The following is an 8,048-nucleotide window of genomic DNA, read 5'->3' on the forward strand; positions in this document are numbered from 1 at the left end:
TGTTCTACATACACAATTCTTCATTACCCATTCTGGTACCTTTGTACTGTCCTTCATAGTGACTGGTATTTCATTCTGTCCTTATCATTCTACCTCATAGAATTCTACTATTTCCTTTAATCAGCTTCTCAATCACCATCTTCTCCATCAAGCCTTCCTAATGTTTCAGTTAATAGTTCCCACCCTCCCATACTGCTGCCTTGCCTATATCTGTATTTATTCACTTAATATTTATTTTTACACATATTTGTACTTCTCATCCAATTCCAATATAAACTCAACAGTGATTGTTTTATTTTTTCATACTCATGTATCCATGCTACCTGGCACATAATGGATGCTTAATAAATACTAGTTGAATGATTGATAGATAACTGCAGCAGGGCTCAAACTTCTACTTCCCGACTGCCACCTCATGCCTTTTTTTTCTAATAACATGCTGCCTACTTGTCTAAGCAAACATCCCACATTTCATCTGCTTGGCTGCCAGATACAGACTTTCCTGGGGAATTACAATGATGAGGAGGATGTCTTCCCTTGTGAGGTATATTAAAACCCCAGACCCTTTAAAATAAAAGTGGACCATCTAGCAGCTATGTCAGATGCTGGGAACATTTTTGTATCCCTACCACAGAGGAGAGAGAGGCCTGGACCCTAGGCGTGGACAAGAAGAAAGCCTTCTTAATTGACAAACACTGAAGTTCATGAGGATACCTAGGGATTGGAATGAATGCTCGTTGCCATGGTACTGCTTTCAATTATGCTTGTGCAGACATACTCTTATCACATTCGCTCTCCTACACAGGGACTGCTTCCACCCCTTTGTCATCTGCTGATGCTTTCTCATTCTACAAGAGACACAGAGGACTGTGTCAGGCAAGCATCCAGGCCTGGCCCCTGTCCAGAGTCAGACTATTCCTCCTGCCTGAGGAACCTGGGAGGCCAGGGGCAGTTTCAAAGCTGTCCTTGAGGACTCAGTTAGAGGCAAACATCAGAATGGAAGTGAGGCAATTCTTACAAGCAGTTGCAGACATGATGCAGGGCCGACTGTTCAATAGAACAGAGCAAGCGGCATCCCAGGAGACTCTTTGGCTCAGCTCCCTGGAACCATGCCCTTTGCAAAATGCTCCTTCCAGTAAACTAAAGGGTCTGTTCTCAGCTCATAGAATCACATAGTCCAAGTTAGAGACCAATGGTACCATAAATACTTACTATGTGCTAGGCACTAAAGAGATAAAGAAAAAAGACTCTGCCCTCAAAAGTTCACATTCCAAGGGGACAGGGGATAAACCCTTGTAAATATTAGGTATATATAAGATATATACAGAGAAGCTGTAAAGATCATTACAGAGGGGGAGGATTTGTCAGCTTGGAGAGTCAGAAAGGCCTCCTGGGGAAAGTGAAATTTGAGCTGATATTTAAAGGAACCAGAGAAATAAAGAGGTAGAGGTGGAGAGGAAGAAGATTCCAGTTATGAGCCTGGTGATGGAGAAAGGTATATAAAAAAGACTGAAAAAGTAGAAAGGGGTCAAACTACAATGGGTTTTGAATATCAGACAAAGGAATTTATAATTGAACCTGAAGGTAAGAGGGAGTCACTGGAATAGAGCATTAAAGTGGTCATGCCTGAATTTAGGAAAGTCACTTTAATTTCTGAAGAGAATTGGAATGGGGAAAGATTTGAGGCAGGAAACATAAATAGAAGGCTCTTGATATAGTCCAGGGAGAGGATGTGAGGGTCCAGTCTAGGGTAGTGACTATATGAATACAGAGAAGTTGTATACAAGAGTTGTTGAAAAAGTAGAAATGGAAAGATTTGGCAACTGATTTGTTGTATGGCAAGAGTGATAATGAGGAATCAAGAATGAAAGAATGAAATTCGGAGGTTTGCCAAACTAGGTGACTAAAAGGATGGTAATTCTCCCAATAGTAACTGGAAATTTGGGAAGAAGGGAGGGTGTGGAAGAAATTACAATGCTTTGTTTGTTTCGGACACATTGAGTTTGAGATGCCAATAAAACCCATTCACAATGCCCCTGAAGCAATTAGTAATGGAAGACTATAGAGAAACTTCTGTTGGACATACTGATTTGGTAATCATTTGCATAGAAGTGATGAGATCATCAACTGAAGTAGCATAGAAAATAAAAGACCACCTTGGGGGACACTGATAATTTGTGGGCAGGAAGAAGTCAATGAATCAAATAGCATTTATTAATTACCTTCTATATAGTATGCACTGACAAGCTCTGAGTATACAACAAAACCCAGTCTCTGCTCTCAAGTCTGATGAAGGAAATAAAGTGTAAATGATTTTGTACAGCCAAGATATATAGAGCTCTACAGACACATACATATTGATATATTAATATGTTGCAAATCAGATATAGTTTGAAGGCGAGTTTTTTATTTGTTTGTCTTGCTATGCTGGGTTCACTAAATCCCTGGGTTCCCATTCCTCTCTTTAGGACTATAGATCCCAATCCCAGGAATAGGTCCCAGGTATTAAGCCTTCCAGAAAGTGGATCTAATTTTTCTTTGGGATTTGATTGACCTTAAAAAAAAATGAAAGGAGAAAAATAGTATTTAACATTTTTGGAACACATGAAGAAAATCTACCAGGATAGTTATGGAAAGGAAGATTCTAAACCAGTGGTGTCAAACTCAAATGGAAACATATTACATATTGATTTAGAAAACCACAAATTAGCATTATCGATATTGTACTGTATTTTTATTTGTTTTGTTCACATTTCCTAATTACTTGTTTTTTTTTGGCAAGGCAATGGGGTTTAGTGACTTGCCCAAGGTCACTCAGGTAATTATTAAGTGTCTGAGGTTGGATCTGAACTCAGGTCCTCCTGACTCCAGGGCCAATGCTTTATCCACTGCCCACCTAACTGCCCCATTCAATGGTTCTTTTCAATGACTTAAGACATAAACTACTTGAAGATGTTTCAATATCTGAATGATGCCATTGTTTTTTGTAAGATTTTTTTAAAAAGAACAAAGAAAGACTATTGAATTTATTTGGTCTTCTAGAACTCACTGCTCTAAAGTAACTGACAATTGCCAATTATATAGTAACTTTGTTAAGCAAAAAGATTTGGATTCTAGTCCTAAAAAGAAAGAAATCCTCTGGTAGTTAAATGGTATGGTAGATAGAGTGTTGTGCCTTGATTCAAGAAGGCCTAAGTTCAAAATCAGACTTACATATTTACTTGTCATTTTGACCCTAGGCAAGTCATTTAATCTCTGTCTGCCTAAATTCCTTCAGCCATAAATTGGAAATCCCAATAGCACCTATTTTCATGGATTATTGTGGGGATCAAATGAGATAATTTTTTTTTAGATTTTTTTTTCAAGGCAATGGTAAGGTTAAGTGGCTTGCCCAAGGCCACACAACTAGGTAATTATTAAGTGTCTAAGGTCAAATTTGAACCCAGGTATTCCTGACTCCAAGGCCGATGCTCTATTCACTGCACCACCTAGCCGCCCAAATGAGATAATTTTTGTATAACAGCATGGGATTTAATAGGAACTGAATCAATAGTTATTCCCATATTTCCTTCCCTTGGGACAATGTTATTTTTTATGCTAGAGATTTGGGGGTTTCAGTAATGCTCTCAACTATATCTTTCTATAAACTACTACATGGTAGACATGGATCATCAGGGAATTCAAATACTGAGTATCATCTTTAAAACGGGGTCTGCTTGGCATCTCCAACTCATTTTACAAATGAAAAATCTGAGGTAGAGTTAAATGATTTGCCCAAAGTCACATAACTACTAATTGTCTGAGGCAGAATTTGAACTCAGGTCTTCCTAAATCCAGGGATGGTACTCTATCCACTGAACTACCAAGCTTCCTCTTTCAGCAAGTATTTTATTTCATCCTCAATCCATCTTCTCTTACCAGGAAGACTTTAAATTTGTTCAGCAGTTCCTGTTAAACAGTAAGGATTTCATGTGCCTGTAATTCCAAATAAATCAGCAGTGAACCATCTCTTTCAGGTGGAATGTCCACAGATTTAGACAGCTTATATGTTAGAATTACCACTTCACCTCCTTTCCTCTTTCTCCAAAGTATCCTCAGCATAACATTAAGAGTTATTTAGCAGCAGCTAGGTGGTGCAATGGATAAAGCACCACCTCTGGAGTCAGGAGTACCTGGGTTCTAATCCAGTCTCAGACACTTAAGAAATAATTACCTAGCTGTGTGGCCTTGGGCAAGCCACTTAACCCCTTTTGGAAAAAAAAAAAAACCTAAAAAAAATTTATTTGTTTTTAATATCATCACTGCTATTAGAGACCTCTAAAATATATAATTTTCAGTGAACAATAAATCCTATATATAACAACAGTAATTATTCCTCTCAGCACACAAATATATAATGTCCAATGACAGTAAAACAGTGTCCCATCTACAAACAAATTTTTCGGCCCAAACAAAAAGTTCAATGACATTTAATTCATAACAATGAAAGATTACTCAATTTATTGGACAGTAATAGTGTTTACAACAGAAAACTGTCAAATTGCAACCTAAAATTTGAGGGGAAAATATAATATTTCAAAATTCTCAGTGCCACTAGTATAAGCAATGTTAGCAATGTAGTTTACTTCTATTTTAATCAATTTACATCTAGAAATATCAAAGTAGCTTAGGTCTCTTACCAACAAAAATTTTCATCAGGATTTCTGCACAATAGATCAAGAAGACTTGACTTAACCCAATATTCCAAAATCTGCCTTGATCAACATAATAATCCCACATGAGCCTTCACAAAATGTAACAAGAATCTTCTACTTTTTTCCTGACTCTTCTGGCTCTGGGACCCCTTCCTCCTTTTCCTCAGTTCATTGGGCTACTTTCAATAATCAGTCATACAAATTATGACCTAACCCACCCACCATTATACTTCTTATTCATAGACCAAGCAAGAGTCATAATTCCAGTTGTAAAGTATCTAATTAAAATGTAATACAGGGGTGGGTGGGGTAGACTCAGAGGCCAGTGGGGGGGTTCAAGCACACATGGGGTCTTCACTTTGCTCTTGCTGTTCTCTGCACAGACCTGTCACTACTAACCTTTCCTTTGGTGCCCACAGGCAGTGGGTGAGCCAGCTCAGTAGAGGGCATGGTGCCCCATCTTTCTGAAACTCCCCTCCTGGTCATTCCTTGGGGTTAGTCTTAAGTGTTGTTCTAAAGTCAACATATGAGTTTCTCTTTGCATTGTGGAGGAAAGGGGTTGCAGTCTGGAGAAGATGTCTCTGAAGGCCTCTGCTCAGCCTCCTTGCTGCTGTGGAAGCTCCTGTGAGTAGGGAAGGTGTGTGAGCAAGGCTTTGTTTGCATCAAGACTTGACTGTGGAACTAGGGGCTTGTCAGAAAAGCTACTGCTTCCCTCCCAGAGGCACGAGGCCCAAGACTTGGGATGACTTGGTTAGGAGGCACCAGGGCCACTTCCCAGGAGGCCACCTGCCTGCGTCCTTCAGTAGCCCCTAGATTTCATACATGCCCCTCTCCCCCAACTGCCCTGACATGTGACTTGTCACCAGAATTGTAGAATTTGGATACAGTTTTCATAAAGCTGTTACGGACTAATGCTTTACTTGCCAAAGGTGTTCTCTCCTTTTTGTATTCTGGAATGGTAGTGGTGCCACGCATTTTAAAATTATTTATCAGAAAACTTGAGAACTTGAGGCATGTGTGCAGTTCCTAAAAGTGATCCTTGGGACAATGTAAAGCAGGTCGTTCAGCTGGACACCATTTAAAGAGGCTTCGAATATTTTCTCTGAATCTGAAAGCTGTTGGCTTTCACTTAAAAACACTAATTTCTTTATTGTTTTCTTGATATATGATATTATTTCTTTGGAATTCTCATTTTTCTTAAATGTGTATCCTAAAATATATTTTATGCATTTACTGAAATAAAGGCTTGTAAATATCAAAAAAAAAACGATGAATACAATATAAACATCAAGAGAAAATTCAACTGTAAAATCATCCATTGCTCTTGGACACAAAAAAGGCAATCTTTTAAGCTTTCCAATGTGGTATTTCCCTTCCCACCCCCTACCCAGACAAAAAATACCTGGAGAAAACTTGAATGGGAAGAAGAAAACTAGCCACATTCGTATTAAGAGTAAAGAAAGAGTTAGTCATCCTCTGGTGTTCTCCAGAGCCAGCCTGGACATCTGTTGCAGGTTTTGGAGCTGGATATGTCTTGGTTCTGGCCTGCCAATTTCCTCCATATGGAGTCCATTTCCTCATTTTCCCAACTCTGCAATCTCCAGAGGCTAAACATATTTGATGTAGACTACAAGGCTAGCATTCCTCTTGATAGTTGTTTGTCCTTCATTTTTGAAGACCATGACATTGGGGGGGGGGGGTGTGATATGACATGCAAGAGAGTTGAATATAAGTGAGATGGTGCTCCTCAAAGTCACCAGCTTCACTTTCTCCTTTGGAGCTATCTGGGTTCGCCCAATGGTCAGATATAGATCAAGATGATTGAGGATGCACTTAACCCCTTTGCTTTAAATAGATAAAAAAATTTTAAAAAGATGACTGGGGATGACCCTGAAGGCCTTGGGAGACCTTGGATTTTAATGCTAGATCTTTCCCAGATGACAGTTTAACAGACCCAATAGCCATTCAATCATTAATATTAGGTAAGAGAGAGATGAGGTAAAGAGGCCAAAGATCTCATAATGGAAACAATACCTTTAGGAAGGTGAGTATTTACAGCCACCAAAAAGAAAGATACATGTGCCTGTAATTCTCAGTTTAGGGAGTGAGAATATAATTTCATCAGAGTAGTCCAATTTGATTCTCCACCCAATACTGTCCAAAAACACCTGGGACCTTCCTTTTCAATAGGACATCCCATTGGCTTACTTCCATATCTTCATGCCTCCCAATCCAATTGCTGAATCCAGGCACAATTCCCATGGGGTTACTGAAATCCTAATCCTTCTTTCAATGAATCACTGATCCTCTTTTTTGGTCATTATTGGTAAAGAAGTCTGACAGGTTTTCACTACTACAGTTAGTCTGATGTACCCCTGTTAAAGATTCAGTGCTGGGAACCCTAGTTCATTATTAATTTTTAAAGAAGTGGTCCTGAGGGCTAGCTAGGTGGCATAGTGGATAAAGCACCGGCCCTGCAGTCAGGGGTACCCGGGTTCAAATCCGGTCTCAGACATTTAATAATTACCTAGCTGTGTGGCCTTGGGCAAGCCACTTAACCCCATTTGCCTTGCAAAAACCTAAAAAAAAAAGTGGTCCTGAAAGAATATTATTATGTGGTAGTATTGAATGTATTGTTTGTCTACTGAATTCCAAAACTGCTTCCTTAGCCAGACTTTTTTAGTAGGTTTTTGCAAGGCAAATGGGGTTAAGTGGTTTGCCCAAGGCCACACAGCTAGGTAATTACTAAGTATCTGAGACCGGATTTGAACCCGGGTACTCCTGACTCCAGGGCCAGTGCTTTATCCACTGCGCCACCTAGCCTCCCTATCAAGACATTTTTAATAAAACAGATCATCTGGATGCTTTGCAATAGAAGAATATGGGGTGGGGGAAATGCTAAGAGGATAATATTTTATCCACAGCTATCCCAAAACAAGAATAATAGACAGCAGCTTCATTTCAGTGCTGCTGAGCACAGACACCTGGTCTCTTCTCCATTAAAGGAAACTGTACAAGAGGTTAAATGTTTTTACTATTATTCCTTTCAACTTTAGATTCTTAATGAAGTCCAGAGCTGACCAGTACATTCGGAGAAAGTGTAATGAGGATGGAGCTCTTCTTAAAGTCATGTAATGAGGCAATCCTCCATCTACAATTGAGTTGAAATGGTGCCCAGAATGAGCAGAGACCTTGAAAAAAAGAACTCCCAAGGTGTTAGCATTGATATTTTTAATCTCTACATGATTTAATTTGCAGCTAACTCCTTTGGTAATTCCTCCACAAAACATTTTATAGGGAACATTATTTTTCCTTCCTTCTCTGTTTTCTTGACCTGACTGTATCAGTCCCTTT

Source organism: Macrotis lagotis, chromosome X (genome assembly GCF_037893015.1).
Source record: "Macrotis lagotis isolate mMagLag1 chromosome X, bilby.v1.9.chrom.fasta, whole genome shotgun sequence".
NCBI lineage: Eukaryota > Metazoa > Chordata > Mammalia > Peramelemorphia > Peramelidae > Macrotis > Macrotis lagotis.